The following is a 16,709-nucleotide window of genomic DNA, read 5'->3' as shown; positions in this document are numbered from 1 at the left end:
GTAATTGTATGTCAACTTGAAAAGATTTTGAGCTCTTATTGTGGATTATGTCTAATGGTTTATCAAAAAGTGATCAAACTTATCAAAACAATAGCTGGCTGGTCTTCAGGTTACACTTACACTTACTGCCAGGAAGATGCCGGGAGTTTCCATTATGATTGTCTGATTCTTTTAAAGATACAAATAGAACTGGTTACCAGCCCAACTGGAAATCTTGTCATTCCATCTGCCAATCTGTGGACCTGCTTTCCACACATTCCTTTACCTATTTTTCATCGACTGATCAGAAACATGGAAATAATTTCTCTGTATCTATTTGCTTTTCTCACTGAAGACTAGTAGTGAAAGGCAATGTAGTGTAGGTAGTAAGCATTTCCCAGTCACTGTTGCATTAGATTCTACTTTTCAAATGAAAGGAGTGCCCCCTACCAGGCATTTGTCCTCTCAGTTTCTGAAGTGTTTGTAGAAACTCTTACTGCCCCTTGACCTTTAGCCACCACTAATCCTTTTCATACAGCTGACCCAGAAGGCTGACAGCTCATCAGAGATTTACTTTTTCCTTAACTTGTTAAGCTATGAAGAATATAGCATGTCAATCAGTAAAAAACAATGTGCTATCAGCTATCATTTACCTATTTGTCTCAAAATCATCACACTCAAAAACCACATTCCATGTTCACTGAAAGCCATGTTCCAATGTTTTGATGTTTGGTGGTGTGTTTTTTTTTTTTTTAAGGAAAGAAAGGTGGTTTATGAGACTGAATGCTTTTTAAAGTGTAAGAAAAGGAAAGGTGGTAACTTGTAATACAGACCTGAATATACAGTATGATAGCTATCACCAGGCTGAATCAGCTCCACTGAAGTCAAATGGTGCAGCATGTGCAACTGCAATGAAATAAAATCAATACTGGGTACAAGATTATAGGTAGAATTTGGGGACTTTTAAATTTCCTGTACCATATGTACTCCCGTTTTGCTTGTGAGAATGTATGAAAGCAATTAACACCATTCTGTAATCTATTTAGAGCAAGTTTATCGCACAGATAACTTCCAAATTCTAACCCACTTCTTCTTTCAAGGTTTCTTTTATTTATGCAACTCAGATTCAAATAAATCTCTAATTTGTATTAATAAAAATATATGCATTAAAGAAAATCCCGCAAGCTTACAAACACCTTTATTTTTAGCTCTCAAAGGGATTAGGCATACTTAATTGTAATATAATGTATATTTATGCTTAAAACTTGGCACTTTGTGAGCCATCTGACCATACAGTTACTATACTGTGCATCTATCAGTTATACAGTTGTTTTAGAATGTACTTCTAGGGAAGCTAATTTTCTGTTCTTTTCATATTTCTCATATAAATGCATATATATTTACAGAGAGTACAGCAATAAGATGACAAAAATAATAAAATACAGTCATTTCAATACAATTTAAGAACTTTATGACTTTTATATTTTCACAGAGTTTTATGTGGAAATTTCAGGTTTATTCACTCAAAAAAGCCCCTTTGGACACTTAGGACAGCTTGACATTTGTATGTAAATGATGGTATACTAATAAGATCACCTGAAGCTGATAACTGATAAAAAGGTATAACAACAAGAAAAAATTTGTAATTTCATGAAAAAAATCAGCACAGTAACAAAATCTATGTGAAATAATGGATGTATACAACTTTGAGTACACAAAGTGTTCTCAGAAAAGCAGCAATGAACAAAAATAGCAGAAGACTGCTTAAATAGAATAAAACAGCCCCTGGTGTAGATTGCACTGCTGTAATTTTATGACTGCTCTGATCATCAGTGTTTCAACAGAAAAACAAAAAAAAAAACAACCAAAAGCATTCTTACCAAAGCCTTGGTGCATCACGTGCTTCAAAAATCAGCTCATGTCCACAGTCCTTACTTACTTATTATCAAAAGTATAAAAAGAAGGTGAAGTATAGGAAAGAATACAGATAGAATGGGGTGAAGGAAATGTACTGAAACATTACTCAACATCTCAGACACCCTTGAAGAAAATCATAAGCTTGCAAACTTAAGGCAAATTTTTTTAATTATTATTTTTTTTTTCATCTTACCACTGTACTGAATCCTTAGATTTTGATGATGTTGGTGGTAGACTTTTTGGGGGAGAGACGTCATACAGTAATTTTATTTGCTTTCCTTCCCATGTATTTACATACACAACTCTTACATGCATCTTTTCTTTCTAAGTTAACAGCTGAAGTTGAACTATGACTGTCATACATGGCTCACTAGAAACCACCTACTGAGACAGAGACAGAGACAGAGACAGAGACAGAGACAGAGACAGAGACAGAGACAGAGACAGAGACAGAGACAGAGACAGAGACAGACAGAGACAGAGACAGAGACAGAGACAGAGACAGAGACAGAGACAGAGACAGAGACAGAGACAGAGACAGAGACAGAGACAGTCAGTCTCCCATCCAACCCATTAGTGTCTTATGGAGGAGCAGAGAGAATATCTTTCTTCCTGATCCTTAGATCATTCACACCAAAGACCTTTTCAACACCAAGATCTGTTTTATTAACTGCTTCAACATGTGATGGCCTGAAGAATTACTCAGAGACTTACTTGGTAAGACACATAAAATGCCAATTGCCTATTTTTTCACCAACAGACAGTGGCTCAGGAAAGATACAAGAAGTAGCAGTGTCTATATTATACATCACAGACAGTAATTCTTGCATATAGATGTTTTCTGTGAGCGTGCATGTGCATGGGTATGAGTGTGTTAGTGTGTGTGTATAAATTGAACAATATATAATGCCCGCAATTTCACTAGGCTTTGGTAATGATGAAAACCTCAGTTCCTCTCAAGTTACCATAGCAACACAGCATTGCACTGAGATATGAGTGGTCTTGCCTTGATATGATTTTGATCAGCTCTGTTACCAATTAATATTAAATTGGAAGTCAATAATAAATGCAAATACCTCTCTAAGCAGCAACTGAAAATGTTAACAGGATGATCAGCAGAAAATATTAAGCAATTTAGTCATTAGCAACTTTCAGTAGAATACAGTGTAATATACCAAGCTACTGGTTTTTATTCAAAAGACATTGTAAGATAGCTTCCAGAAGGGTATTTCAGTGCAGAACCAGTCATACCTTCATTCATAGTCTTCTCTTCTGCATTTTAAGGCCTTAAATACTGGCTTTTAATTAGACATCACTTAACACATCCCGTGTCTAAAGGACCCAGAGACAAGAAGTGACATGTTGACATAAAATACCCCCTACACATATCATCTCATGTATGCAAAGTTTAATTACAAGCTGGTTTATGTAAGAAATCGCAGCAACCTACAGTTGGAGAAGAAAGGTCAGTTACAATGAAAATAATGGAGAATTTATGTAACAAATATGTTGTGCTTGATGGCATGATCTGCCATTTTCTTTATAATTGTTTTAGCAAATGCATAGGAAAAATAATGTAACCTTGTAGAAAAGTGCTTTCATGACTTTGAAACAAGAATGTTGAAGTCAGTGAAACTCACACAAACTAGCACAGCAGTTTTTCAGAGTGGAAGGTAGCTTGCCATATAAGATTCACAGCTAAGTAGTCACTTAATAAGGACCACATGAAAGCATGTAGTTGTTACTAGAGTTTTCCTAAACATATATTATTTTCCTTTTGGAAATTCTGGCTGAAGATGATTTTGCACGCATGCTACTCTTCTGAATGCAAAACTGCAAGGTACATCATGCACACACGCAAGCATAAAATACAGCCATACACCTACTTACACCCACAGCTCTTTTTCGTAGTGTGATTGGTGGCTCCAAAGGATATAAAAACAATAATCTCAATTTGGCCATACAGTTCAGACATATGCAAGGAGTTCTCTGCATGAAAACAAGAGAAACAAAATTGTAACTTAGACTGGCGTCCATTAGTTTTGAATATGTTTCTACCATCATTTGAATACTTTTTCTACCATCAGAACGTTACTTTAACCTCTGAAGTTTAAAACTTTTTTTTTTTTTTCATAAACTGATCTGTTATAACATATTCTCTTAAGCTAAAACATTTCTTTTAAGTTATAAAGACTCACCAGTCATCACAGATAATGGGAAAAAGACAGTGCCTTCTGTAAAGATCCATACGCTCGCTGTGTTTAAGTCAACCTCTAAAATATTAAGACAAAAAACACACTCACAAAAATCCCAATAAACAGTTCTGAGTTGACTTTTTACATCTGAGACAACCTACTGATGAAAAACTTCATTCTATGTCATTCCTTGTCTCCAGGCGGACATTTTAAAGTTGTCTCACATCAAATGAAGCTTCTGCATTAGTTTTATTAACTTCTTGCTGTATACTTTATCAAGAAATATGAAACTCAAATAGCTATGTAAATTAATTAATCTCAAAAAGCAATCAGCATAAAATCTAGGGACTGTAAATGATTCCAAATGAATTAGATGCAACACAGCATTTAACTTTCAAGAATGCATTCATTTATTTGTGTTACATGGCAATGCTTACAAGACAAATGCAAATATTTAGACCTTAATCCTGCAACCAGCATAAAAGAATTTTCCTCACTGCTACATAGAAACCACAAGACGAGTTTCTAAGGAACAAATTTAAAGCAACCCACAGTTAGGGAGAGGTTTCTGAATACTCTACTGCTGTTTAGATATTTCAGTGTGCCCTAGATTTTAATAATACTTGAAAAGAGGATGGCTAAAATGAGGACTTCTTAGGCAGGTTTTGAGAAATAATAATACTGCTCAAAGCTCTTTCAAAAATGTGGCCTGGTCTCTCTTCCCAGTCAACACAGCTGCAGTAAACTAGGTAACCGTAGATGACTCCTGTATAACAGAAATCCTAACTCTATTTTTCTCCTTCTCATAAAGGGAAAGTCAAATTCAGAAAGACTGAGAATCATGTTAAAAAAAAGGAAAATAATGTCTAAACTGATCAGCAACTGCACAGAAGAAGTATGCCTCCATACATGCTATTGATAAATAAAGCAGTAATAGCAGACTTGTAAGTTAAGCACGTGATTCTTCTTTCAATTTGGCTTTCAAGTTAAACTGTGTTCAATTAGAAATGATAAAAACCCTTGAAAGTTACACAGACATAATTCCCTACACAATCAAAGAATCACAAAACTAGAATACAAGAACAGCCAACCCTGTCTTCAAGAAGAGCAAGGACGATCAGGGGGTTTGCAGGTCCATCAGCCTCAGCTCAAGAGGGAAAAAAAGGTCATACAGTAATAAATCCTGGAAACCATTTCCAGTCACTTGAAAGGAAAGAGAGAGGCTGGGAGTAGACTGGTTGGGTTTATGAGGAATAACCACGCCTGTCCAAACTGACTGCTGTGTCCAAAAAGGTGTCTTTATCCAAAGCCAAGTGGATAAAGGAAGAGCAGTACGTATCATTTGTCATGACTTTAGTAATGCTTCAGATAACTGTCTCAGATAACATCCACATAGACAACTGGGGAAGCACACATTTGAGAACTAGTGAGGTAAACTGAAACCTGGCTTAACTGCTAGACTCAAGGGGTTATGATCAGCAGTACAAAGTCTAGCTGCAATCCAATCACTGGTTATCTACTCCAGTAGTTCTGTTAGGATCTTACAGGCAATAATAGGTTTTCAATGCACTGAGCACTTCACAAGGACCTGCATACAAAGAATCTGCCATTTGGCCCCAAAGCCCCTCTATTAAAGCACAGATGAGACCATGTCTGGAGTGCTGTGTCCACTTCTGTGTCACCCAGTGACAAAGGGGCATGGAATTAAAGGAGCAAGACTGTGAAGAGAGCAGAGAATCTAAGATATGAGAGCCTGAGAGGGATGGTACTAGTCAGCCTGGAGAAGAGTATGTTTTTATCAATTTCTTTGAAATACAACTGGGAGAATAAACAAAAAACATCAAAATGATGCCAGAGCTCAGTTCTTTGCTTAGTGAATGTTAGTCTGCATGTGGAACATAAAACCCCACACACTTCTATCAGGATAAGTAAAGACTTTAACAGGATCTCATTTTTCAAGATCCAGGTTGACTCTCCTCTGTACTCCAAAAATATCTGACATCTTATTGAAAATATATTTTTAGAAACCTTTCTAACTTCCATAGCATATCTTCATGATTTTGAGTCTCCTATCATTCCTACCCTTATTTTGTGTAAACATATGTGATGTTATTTTTTCCTTGCACTTTCTACTAGTTTACATTCAAGAGAATCATTTTTTTTTTTTTTCTTAATCTGGAATACCTTTGAGCAAACAGCAATAATGCTATTATTAAAACTGATAAAACAACTGTATTATGAAAACAAAGCAATGGTTAAATCAACAGCTGCTGTCTCTTAAAAAGTTCAACTAGTCAGATCTACCTTTTCAACTAGCAAGATAATTAAGAATTTTTATGTTTGGTTTTTAGAAATAAATTAGAATGGGCAGCAAATACAACCAAGGAAATACAAGGATCTGTTCTTTTAATAGTTCTTATTTAAATACTGAATAGAAAATAGAAAAGCACTGAAGAAAAATAATAGAAGGAGTAGGAGTAGGAGTAGGAGTAACAGGAAAGGGGGGGAGAGGAGAAAGAGGGAGGAAAGAAGCAAAAGAATAACCATACCTAAAATTATAATAAAAAACATTCAGGTTTTGTTCCTATGTGTCATTTATATATTCGTTTAACTCTTGCATATCTTCTCTGGGATAGTTTCCAGCACACAACTTTATGTCAATCAGTTTTCCTTGAAGCCAAAATTGTAATGCATTATGATTTCCTCCTTTTATGTTCCTTACAAGAACTTTTTTCCCCTACACTTATTATACCAAACTGAGTGCAGAACTTTATGTGCCAGCAACATTTTATCTCCAAGATGTACAGTTTACATTTACATTTTGTAAAGGATGCTTGGTTTCTAAGATGTGTAAGATGCTGTCTTTTTAAAATAAATCACATATTTCTTCTTGCTCCAGCATGGGTCTTCTACCTGGGTAGCTGCTCTTCAGGATAAACTTGATCCAGCACACGTTTTGCTCCAGTGCCCTGAGCACCTCCCCGACTCCTATTTCTTCTGACCTTGACATTTACAGACTGTATTTCATTATTTCTTCCCTTACTCCTTCCTGATTCTGCAGCATCTTTCCGCTTAAGTATGCTTTCCCTGAGGGCCAGCCCTGGAGCTTTCCTGCTACTTCTGTCATCAACATCTAATATCGTAAAATTAGAATTAGAATTAATTAGAATTAGAATTAGAATAATTAGAATAGTTGAGTTAGAAGGGATCTATAAACATCATCAATTCCAACATTCCTGATCACTTTGGGGCTAATGAAAAGTTAAAGCATACAATTAAAGGTATTATCCAAACTCCTCTTGAACACTGACAGGCATGGGGCATCAAACACCCTCCTAAAGAGACTGTTCCATTCTTTGATCACCCTCACAGTAAAGAACATTTTTCCAGATATACAATCTGAACCTCCCCTGGCACAGCTCTGTGCCACCCTGTGTTATATCGCTGCATACCAGGCAGAAGACCAGCACGTCCCTCCTTAGGAAGTTGCAGAGATCAATGAGTGCACCTCTCAGCCTCATTTCCACCAAACCAGACAGCCCAAATGTATTCCATGCATTACACGCCTTCCAGCCCTGCCACCAGCTTTGCTGTCCCCTCTGGATGCTTTCAAGTATCTTACCATCCTTTTTATGTTGTGGAGACCAGAACTGCATTCAGTATTCAAGGTGCTAAATACAGCAGGAGAATCTCTTCTTTGACTGGCTGGCTGTGCTGTGTTTAATGCACTCCAAGATGCAGTTTTCTCTCCTGGCTGCCATGGCACACTGCTGGCTCATGCTGAGCTGCTGCCTCCAGCTCCCCAAGGTACCTTTCTGCTGATCTGCTCTCATCTTCCTATCTGTACCTGTGTCCTCATCCTAATCAAATTACAGCCTTTTATTTAAGACTCGTGTGTTTCTTAAGAAAGCAACTACCCAAAGAATTAGCAATATAGATGGCAACAGATAGAAGGCTTTATCCAGAATGAAGTTTAGAGGCTTGGGAGGGCATCTAAGGGAATAAATTTAGATTATTTCTACCTGGCAGAGCCATTTTTGACTTTGAAAAAGGCTCAGTGCTCTGAAGATCTGATTCAATAATTATAGAGATTTTTTCTTCTCCATCAGTTTTTGCATTAGTAGCAAAGTAATTTTTCTTAGAACAAATAAATAGGGGAACTACACCGCACTGTGTTCCATTTTTGGCCCCTCACTACAAGAAAGACACTGAGGACCTGGAAAATGTTGATAGAACAGTAACAAAGCTTTGAAGGGTCTGGAGAACAAGTCTTATGGGAATGGCTGGGGAAACTGGGACTGTTCAGTATGGAGGAAAGGAGCACGGGGGAGAGCTTATCGCTCTGTAAACCTCCCTGAAAGGAGGCTGTGGTGAGGTGGAGGTCGGCCTTCACTCCTGAGTAACTAACAATAGGATGAAAGGTAATGGCTTTACCTCGAACCAGGGAAGGGTCAGGTTGGATATCAGGAAAAAATTCTTCTCAGAGTGACAGTGCAGTAGAACAAGCTGCCTAGGGAAGTGGTGGAGTCACCATCCCTGGAGGTGTTCAAGAGACGGGTAGATGTGGCACTGAATTACGTGGTTTAGTGGGCATGGTGGGGTCAGTGGTTATGCTAGATGATCTCAGTGGTCTTCTCTAATCCTAATGATTCTATCAATCTATGATTCTAAATATTGAAAATGACAGAACTTCTGGGACTTATAAGCACTGCAACTTGTGCCTTCCATTCACACTTTTCTTCTGCTTGATAGAGAAGTATTAGGCTTTTATAAGATTTATAGTCAATACTGTTCTAAAAGAAGACAAATTGCAAGCTTTATATCCATTAGGTTTTGTCCACATTAGTAAGATCAATTGATACACTGTCCCTCAAATCACCTGAAATTTACCCTGCATCCACATGCAGAACCCTTTCACAAGATTGATGGGGAGCCAAGACTGGCTAGTTATGTTGACAGCTTTTGATGGTAAAGCCCTAACTGACTGGAATTCAATCCTTAAGGTGAAAATCTGCCTTAGAGCTGTGTAGGCATAAACAAAGATTTTGAACAGAATAAATTTTAATATATGAATTAAAACAAGTCCAGTGTCTATTAGGATATTTCAAAACAATTAGGAACAGCAACTATAAAGTCATTCTTAATGTATTCAAGGCAACTGGGTGGTGTGAAGGACAGAACTGTTTTTCTTATTTGTCTCAAAGCTTGCTACGTGAATGATAAGACTCTGATTGGCAACTGCTAACTATCCAGGAGAGTGAATTATGGGTGTCATCGTGACACAGCACCTCTGCCCATGATTGCAAGCAGGACAGGCAGTCTTTCTCAGGGGTACAGCTTGGAGGAGCTGACCACTGCGAAAGGTGATAATACTTGTGCCTGGCAACAAAGGCACCACTCCCTTCTGGCTTATCTGTTGGGCCAGGTATGTCACACCAAACTAAGGAGAAAAACAACCTCACAGAAATGGGGGATAAAAGGCCCTCGCTAAACTGGGGACTTTGGAGACAAACTCCCAAAGACACCTTTGACGGAGAATTCCCTGAGGGGAAAATCTTGTGGGAAGAACCCTGGGACCGGCTTGCTGCGGAGCTTCCTGGCTGTCTCCCATCCCCTGCGGTGATCAGACGAGTTCCTGAGATCCACGGACCTACTGTGTACCTCGCTGGACCCACGGTGGTGACTATCTCTTTCGCTCTCTGCAAAGACTCCTTGCTTACATTTCCTACTTTTCCTATCACCTACCTTCCCTTCCCCATCTCCCCCCAAAAAACCAACAACAACAAAAAAACGGCTAGGACTTTAATAAACTGGTTGGACCAACATTTGAACTGTTGCTTCTTAATCTCACGCCGGGTATATACACACATCAAAGAACCTTGCCTCCCTCCTGTAAATTGGAGCGAGACAGGCTTACACACATATAAATTTCAAGGGTATCAAACAGATTGTAATCAATCTATCTGGGTTTACAGCAAACTAATAATTATGCTAAACTGTACTGTAACCAGTGAAGAAGTACTTCATAACATGGATGCCATATCAGTGCTTACAGTAGAATTAGGAATGTGACCTCCAAAACTGCAAAAAATAAAATAGCAGGCACAGAAGTTGACTTACTAAGGAAAAGTAGAGCATGTGGGAGTGCAACAGACCTAAATATTCTGCCCAAGAGAAGAAAAATGTCTGACAAAAACAAAATGATGTGAGGAACAACTAAGACCCTCCTTTCGCACAGTTGGGGAGAAGCACAAAAACACCACAGATGTGAGGGAAAAAAAAAGAATCAAGGAAGAGTCGTAACAATTTTAACTTCTCTCATCAAGGATCTCTCAAGATTAAGCACTTGGATCTCTGTGACCAAGACACAATGAAGCTCCCTCAAACACAAAAGTAGCTGAAGAGCATCATACCAGTGCTAACTTTGCCTATTGGGCAAAACAGATACATATGCTCTCCTAAAAATATCATCCCAGTCTCCATCACAAAATTTAGGAGACAAATGATGCCTTTGCAAATATCTTGTGACCTTTAAGCGCTTTTCTTTCTGAGGTGTCTATGCAATATTATGTTACATTTTCATCTCCCACAGTGTCCTGTGGCAAGAGATGCCACAGGCCTTTTGCAAAGACACTTTTCTTTAGTGCTGAACTGGTGATTTTATTTTGTGTCCCTCAGTGGTTGCACTGGGAGAAATGGGGAATGATTCCTTTCACCTGCAGTTATGTCAGGAGACATTACAGTCAAGTTCTTTCTGGATTACTGGTAGCTATTCCTTGACTGTGTCATTTGTGTGCTCTTTCACAGAAAAATTCAAGTCCTATCTGCTATTTTTAATAAGGCACACCTGTAGAATATGCCATTTAGACAATGCAGTCAGTCCTACAGATTGTCAAATAAAGTGATAAATGCTAAAAGATAACTGAATATGTCGGTGTGATCTTTTGCCATTTAGCAGTTTAATTAATTCAGGCTCAAGTCATTGAATTGTCAATATAACTAGCAAGTGAAAGACGAAGAAAAAGATATAAATTGCCAGAAAGAAGACAGCGTGCACGGTAAGACAAAACATTTCCTTTGTTTAGATACTTACTTAAAGGGTTTTATCCAATAATTATTGGCATAGATAGATTTGAAATGGACTGAAATGTAATTGGTTGTGTTCCATGATTTTTGTGGAAGAATCAAAAAATCATTGAGATTGGAAAAGACCATAAGATCATCCATTCCAACCATCAACCCACCCCCACCATGCCCACTAAACCAGGTCACTCAGTGCCACATCTACCCTCTTATTGAACACCAAGAAACAAACAAAAAAAGCAAAGAAATGCAATATGGAGCATATTACATCAGCACCAGGATTTTCCAAGAAAACAGTAGTTCAACCTTCACCTTGCTCTCAGGCAAGTAAGTGGGAGATGAGACTGGTAGAAACACACTTCCCACGCAGATAAAAGACAATTAGAGAAGATTAAAGCCCTGAGATAGGTCTGCAAGATGGGATTCCACCCCAAACCTCCCCACAAGAAAAGCTTTTGTTGAATAACAAAAGCCAGCTGATGCTCAGGAACTACAGCTTTGGTTTGGAAACTGGTTATCAACTACACTCAGTGCATGAAGTTGTTCGGCACACCTTTGTGTGTCACCAGGAAAACCTGAAACAATGGTCTGAAGAAATCCCAGCCTACTGCTCTGACATCAGCTATGCCGATGTTATCAGCTACACTTGTAATGCCGATATACATAGAAGGCAGTAGTTAGTCCTTTAAGTACAACTGCAAATGCCACTTTTGAAAAAGAGACTTTTTCTTGTCATTCAAGAAACAGTGGATAAAAAAAGATCATTTCTTTGAAACAACTGCTTGCAATATCATGCAAAAATTTGTTTCCACCTCCTGTTCTTCTCCACAAAGGAAAAAATACATGTGTATGCAGACAAATGGAGAATCACTTTAGAGATGTCAACAAATTCCTGGCAAAATCTGACACATAAATGTTAAGTGCTGATAGAAAAAGGCAAGGATGCTGTTTACATATTATTTGTTTCTATGAAAGCTGAATATATTTTAAATGAGAAAAAATAAGAAAATGTTCATTTCCATGAGAAAATCTTAACAATGAAATTCATTTGGCCAGATGGCTTTATCATATATATTTCTCCTAAATATCCTTGCATACTACAGGAATCACCAGAACTTCAGCATCTTGCTTATCTCCAGATGTAAAACAAAACTACATAGGTTGCTCTGAAAGTAATGCTTCCTATTTAATTCCATGGAAACTACAAGAGAAGCAAAGAGCACAATAACACTATTGATAGGGCAAATTCTCAGCTACAAAACAGTCACCACCATCAGCCAATTTATGTGGATGTGCTGCTTGATACACTCTTAATTTCATGGTGCAGCAGCTGTACATGGCCGGGCAGAATGTGGCTTGTTTTTCCCGTTGCTGTCACCACTGCTGAAATGCATTACCCACCACTTCACTGTGCTGACATCCCACTGTTTGGAATCCAAAAACGTTCAGCAGACAGCAATGAATACTGGTGGGAAAGGTTCATCCTCTACCAACATAGTACCAGCATCTGCCTCTGGCATCATGGGCCAACACAGTAAAACAGGTAATATTACTTTCAGAGCAGCCCATGTAGAAAATATGAAAACGTGTGCTGGCTTATTTACTAACTCACGTATTTACTTATTTATTTTGAAGTAGTGTGCGTTACTTGCACGAAATATGCTTTTCAATAAGGTAGTGTGTCACTGCCTAGTGTGACTGTTTTATAACTAATCATTGGGAGAGTGTAGTTCAGCATGTTGTTTAGCATCACTTCCACATACACATTCCGTGACATGCTGCTAAACTCAAGTTTGTAAATTGTACATTTTAAATTGATGTTGGCATTGGAAAAGCACTTGATGAGTTTAAATTTGACATATAAAATGAAATGTGTGAAAAGAAATAGGTAGAAAATTAATTTAACCATACTTTGAGTAAGGTCTGCAAACGACTGCTTTGCAAGACATATAAATCCAGTATGATGTTTATAGAATGCTTTAACCTCATAGCAGCCAGTACCCTCTTTTAAATGACAGGATTTTGTCAATGGATGACTGAGTATGGAATGTAACATTCACAGCCTTGCAGGTCATATAACTGAATATTGTCTTTCAGAGAGGTATGTCACTGAATTCCTCCATGCAGAAACAATGGCACCCACTGACATTCCTCATTTCTGAAGGTCTTTGGAGACCAAAGAGTGGAGGTGAGCACAGGGAGGTGAAACACTGTGAATCTGGTGAAGAACATTAAGAGCACAGCATGCAGGCTCTTGTTCATTGCTGGTGAAGATGAATAATTAATGGTGGTGACTTTGTTGGTGTTGATTAGCTGATAATTTGCTCTATCAAACAGTGTTGATATGCTCTTTCTATCTGTTGTAGTTTCTGCAGAAATGAATAGGAGGAATTGCTTTTGGAGTGACCTGCATACCTTGCAAAATCTTGCCAGTAGCTCCTCATTCAAAACAACAGCTGTAAATCATATGAAGACTTGCAACAGCGATAATATTACTTGAAAGAGATAAATAAATGAAATGGAAAGCAGCTAAAAGCTCTCTTCTTTGTCAGCCTGGCTGATTAGACTGCACTGCAAGAAAATGATACTTTGCTCCAATTAGTCATTGATAGAGACTGAACAACTAAAAATGCAAAAATAAAACCAAAAAACAAAAAAAGCCAGCCCCAGCAGCAACTAATTCACTTAGAACAAGAAAGAAAAGAAAAAGAAAAAAAAAGCACACATTGAGAGCAGATCAAGGGCAAGTAATTGAAGTAATGGAAAAAGCATGTGTTGGGTACAAGAATAAGGAGTACGGGCTTTGATCAAATAAATATTGTGACAATTTCTCATGAAGGAAATGAAATAAGCTGGCTCACATCAAGCTGAATATGACATTATTAAAAGTTCATGTTTTAATTATTTTAATTGCCTAAAGTGTGGCATGTCACTCGGAAGTAAAGTGGCATTTTGATTTTGAAAGTATCTTTAAAATTATGTTTCAAACAATGCTGCTTGTCAGATTCAGCCCCAAACAGGAAATCCCTCTTCAGAAAGTACACTGTACAGAAAAAGCACAAATGCTACGTTTGTCATTTTGTACAAACCACCACAGTAAACTTGGTTATTTGCACCATATGTAACGTCTCCTTTAAAAAAAACTTTGTTTTAATATGTCCAGGCTTCATTACTTTCAGCTAAGATAGAGCAATTGCACGCTTCCCACACCCAGTGAGCTTTCTTACCACTGTCAGCTATCATTTCATCTCTCAGACTACAGGACAGAGTGTCAGTTGACTTAGACTTCTTTATCCAGGTGCTGTTTTGTTATCCGTGCCTTAATGAAGATCTTACTCTTTTCCAGTATTCTCATATAAACTGAGCACAATCCACTCTATGCCATCACAACACCCAGCGTTGCTGCCCACAAATTGCCATTCGCTTTTTTAGTTTTGTTTCTCCTCTTTAACATTATCTATACTTCCCTTTAGATCTTGACTTGCCTTTCCTCTTGTTTTATGTACACTGTAAAATCTCGTTATGAATGTTTGTTAAGTAATATCTGGGAGACGTTGTAACAAAAAATAATAAGCTACCTTAAAATTTGTAGGAAATACTCCCATTTATCAGAGGTACTCAATTAAGCATGTCTGCATTATTAAAGGAAATAAACAGAACTATCAAAAAGGAGTTATCAGTGTCCTGACTTCTAGCACACATCACTACCTGCTTCTGATAACTACACAAAAACACACATAACCGGTCAAATAAAACAAGCACATGCTACCCCTTACTGTCAAAGATAAATATATTTTTGGACCTAATAGACTGAGGCTGGAAAAGTTAAAGTCCACCTGTAGTTCAGTTTGGAAGGGGGTGAGAAAAAAAAGATTCCAAAATTGTATTGAGGTAAAAGGAAGATTAGAAAAAATGCGGGCCACTGCAGGCAAAGAACCTGGTGACACGTAACATGGAAGAATATTCAAAACCTTCTTCACCTTGGTTTTAACTGGTAAGAACTGCATTTGGAAAATTCAGGTCCCGAAGATTAACCTGATGTGGAAGAGGATTAGGTTTGGGAATGGCTAAACACACCTGACATTTAAATCCAAAGAATTTAGAGGGGTACCCACAAGTGCTAAAGCAGTCAGCCAGCATCACTGCAACTCCACTCTGGACTCAAAGCTTGTGATCATTAAGAAATATTCCTGAGGACTGAAAGAAAGGAAATGTGACTTACATACTTAAGAAAGTCAAGAACTGTCAGGGGATCTATAGGCTGGTTCACTTTGCTGGGCAGGGCAAAAATCAGATGCATGAAGGACAAGAAGTAGACGGGAAGTAGCTGGCATGGATTTGTTAAGGAAAAATCATAGGTGGCCAACCTGGCACACTTCTACAATGAAATGATTAACTCCACAGATGAGGGGATAGCGGTGTGTTTTATCTTGACTTCAGTAAGGACTCTTCCCTAACATACACTGATAAATAAATGGATGGAATATGGGTTATCTAAAGGGGCACAGAGTTTTACCGAAAGCTGGCTGAACTGCCAGGTTCAGAGAGCTGTGAGCAGCAGCACAAAGACCATTTGAGGGCGAGTTACTAACAACACATTCCAAGGTTAATGCTGTTAATACAATACAAAGGGAAAAGTCCCTGTACTCTAGCACTTTGCTGTGTTGTTCTTGATTGCCAAAGCATTAAAGCCTAAACACCCTAGATACACACTTGCTAATTACTCCTTGACACCTAGAAGAGGCAATTTCCTTTTCACTTTCACCTTTTCTCACTTAGAACTAGGAACCTTGCTTCAATCCCACCACTTAACAATAGCTGTCGGTTAGCTTTCCCGATCTCCAGCAGTGTCCCGAGGATGGCAGGTTTGACAGGTCATCTGGACAGCAGCTCTCATTGTCAGCACACAGCAAACCCCGTGAGAGAGCTCAAGATGATAAGAGCAGTCCATCTTTTAGCAGGCACTAAAAGTAATAGTATGAATAAAATTCAGATGATTAGTTGCATTAGACTCATATTCTATTGACTTTAAACTGCTTAATTTTTATGGAAACTGCTGCAAAGTAAAAGAATGGAAGGCAAGCAGTTTAACAGGCCAGCATCTCAGATTGCCCTGCCACTTTTTCCCAAGGCAGTGCAATGAGAACAGTGAACAGATCAGGAAATTAGCTAAAGGAAGAACAGGGAACAGCTTTCCTTTGATACTGCAGCATTTTTCCTCCTGTGTAAATTGCAGTTTTTTTTAAGAGTCAGACACTTTGTCTACATAACTATTTGTAAGCTACAGTTTTAAGACTCCAAGCTCTTCAAATCTGCTAAATTTATCAGTAAAAGTTGTAAAGATGTCTCCTCCCTCACTTTCCGCACCTTCGGCCTTTCTCCTTAAGTTGTTTTGCAGCTTCCCACCATTAATGCCCGTTAAAAACATCCCTTCAGCTTCTTTCTCCTTTAAGATTTACATTTAGGTTGTCTCCCTTCTTTCTTGATCATTTATCAAGTTCTGGCTGAAGTGCTGCACTGTGCTTAAGCAGCTCA

At 38.2% G+C, this 16,709-nt stretch overlaps 2 long non-coding RNA genes across 11 annotated transcripts in view; one reads left to right on the top strand and one right to left on the bottom strand.

Annotated features, from left to right (window-relative positions):
* Positions 1–16,709, bottom strand: part of LOC107317314 (uncharacterized) — a 94,182-nt gene that overhangs the window by 41,639 nt on the left and 35,834 nt on the right. For 3 of the 10 annotated variants that reach the window (XR_014932933.1, XR_014932934.1, XR_014932935.1), the window contains exons 1-4: positions 7,714–13,541; positions 4,095–4,169; positions 3,787–3,885; positions 813–885 (exon numbers count right to left, since the gene is read on the bottom strand). This is a non-coding gene — a long non-coding RNA (uncharacterized LOC107317314). Of the gene's footprint in view, positions 1–812; positions 3,343–3,786; positions 3,886–4,094; positions 4,170–7,713; positions 13,542–16,709 lie in introns of those variants that run through there. The other 7 variants (XR_014932939.1, XR_014932938.1, XR_014932936.1 and 4 more) reach the window with 6 other exon arrangements.
* Positions 2,501–14,843, top strand: LOC116653767 (uncharacterized). Its single transcript, XR_004308189.2, has 3 exons — positions 2,501–2,613; positions 13,272–13,362; positions 13,541–14,843. It is a non-coding gene; the product is annotated as an uncharacterized LOC116653767 (long non-coding RNA).

The sequence above is a fragment of the Coturnix japonica genome, chromosome 11, assembly GCF_054131305.1.
Source record: "Coturnix japonica strain WE chromosome 11, WE-NBRP24, whole genome shotgun sequence".
Lineage (NCBI taxonomy): Eukaryota > Metazoa > Chordata > Aves > Galliformes > Phasianidae > Coturnix > Coturnix japonica.
Note: the sequence above shows the minus strand (reverse complement) of the source record. Positions and strands in the feature narration are given on the sequence as shown.